Source organism: Etheostoma cragini, chromosome 3 (assembly GCF_013103735.1).
Source record: "Etheostoma cragini isolate CJK2018 chromosome 3, CSU_Ecrag_1.0, whole genome shotgun sequence".
NCBI classification, from domain to species: domain Eukaryota; kingdom Metazoa; phylum Chordata; class Actinopteri; order Perciformes; family Percidae; genus Etheostoma; species Etheostoma cragini.
This window is the reverse complement of record NC_048409.1, coordinates 8,014,222-8,015,824: the sequence shown is the minus strand read 5'-3', so window position 1 is coordinate 8,015,824 and position 1,603 is coordinate 8,014,222. Positions and strand designations below refer to the sequence as shown.

The 1,603-nt window shown below is 47.7% G+C and overlaps 1 protein-coding gene across 2 annotated transcripts in view; it reads left to right on the top strand.

Annotated features, from left to right (window-relative positions):
- Positions 1-1,603, top strand: part of LOC117941670 (seizure protein 6-like) — a 301,601-nt gene that overhangs the window by 220,688 nt on the left and 79,310 nt on the right. The gene's annotated exons all lie outside the window — the stretch shown is intronic.

Genomic DNA, 1,603 nt, shown 5'->3' with positions numbered 1-1,603 from the left:
CCCGGAGTCCTTATGTTCTTTTTTCCCCAGCATGTTCCCTTGGATCAGGGAGGCTCCAAAATCAGGGTAGCAGCTGTCACCTTGGTCCCGCTCCACGTTCTGTGATGCCATGTTCTACTGCTACACTGCAGTGCCCTGCTACGTCCTGCTGTGCCTTATTAATGCTGCACAGCGTCCTGCCATGCCATGAACTACTACAAAGAACTGCTACCAACTACTATTTCTTTCTATTTTTGTTATTTCCACTCTTCATTCTAACCCCAACCGGTCGTCAGACACCGCCTACCATGAGCCTGGGTCTGTCCGAGGTTTCTGCCTTAAAGGAAGTTTTTCCTCGCCACTGTTGCACTGTTGCTTGCTCTGGAGGAGACTACTAGAACTGTTGGGTCCTTGTAAATTATGGAGTGTGGTCTATCTGTAAAGTGTCTTGAGATAACTCTTGTTATGAATTGATACTATAAATAAAATTGAATTGAAATTGAATTGAATTGGACCAGATAGACTTTATTTCTGTTGAGCTGTTGTGGTGGAAATTCCTGCGGGACCCTCGGTGGATGTATCTCCGGCGGTGCTGGAAGGCGATGTCCGGGTGAAGGTGTAGAGCCGCCGGCGTAGGTCCAGGCAGGTGATGGCGCAACCGGAGCAGGTCAATAGCCGAGTAATGCAGCAGACCCATCAACAGCAGGCAAACAGGCAGCAGAAAAATCCAGGTACACACTAACACGATGTAAGGCCTACCGGCCAACATTTGGGATCAAAACTTTGGGCAGCGTCAACGGCCAGGAGAGCGGCGAGCAACAGCAGCAGCAAGTTATGCCAGCGTTCACTCAACAATCCGTCATGTCAGACTCCAGCCCCATATGAGAACAAATTATGGTGGAGAAAAGACAAAAAATGCGTCGCCACATGTAACTTCAGCTAAGGATGAACATCAACCAAAACCATCAACGTTTTCGTGAGAGAAAAAGTAAACTAAAAGCAAAATTACCTAAAACAAACAAGCCAGACGGAGCGGCGTCGATCTCGCCAGCGTTCCCGTTGCTAGGCTAACCTATATTTTATATAAGACCCTACTTCTCCATGTAAATGTAAATGTGCTGTATTTATATAGCGCTTTTCCAGTCTTAACAACTGCTCAAAGCGCTTTTTACATCTACAGGAAACCATTCACACACATTCATACACTGTGGCCGGGGCTGCCGTACAAGGTGCCACCTGCTCATCAGATACACACTCACACACATTCACACTCCAATGCGCAGCACCGGGGGCAACTCGGGGTTCAGTGTCTTGCCCAAGGACACTTCGACAATGACTGCACGGGCGGGGATCGAACCACCAACCTTCCAATTGGCAGGCAACCGCCCTACCACTGAGCCACAGCCGGCCCATGTATGAGCTCCCCCCCCACCTTGTTGCTCTGTGTAGAAAGAGAAACACATACAAAAGGTGCCCATTACCGTTTTTCCATTGTTTATAAAAACATTATGTGCACACACCATTTTGACCGTTTTGAGCACATTTTTGTTTTTTTGTTTTTTTAGTTCCACACCAGGTATGTGTGAGTGTGTGTGTGTGTGTGTGTGTGTGTGTGTGTGTGTGT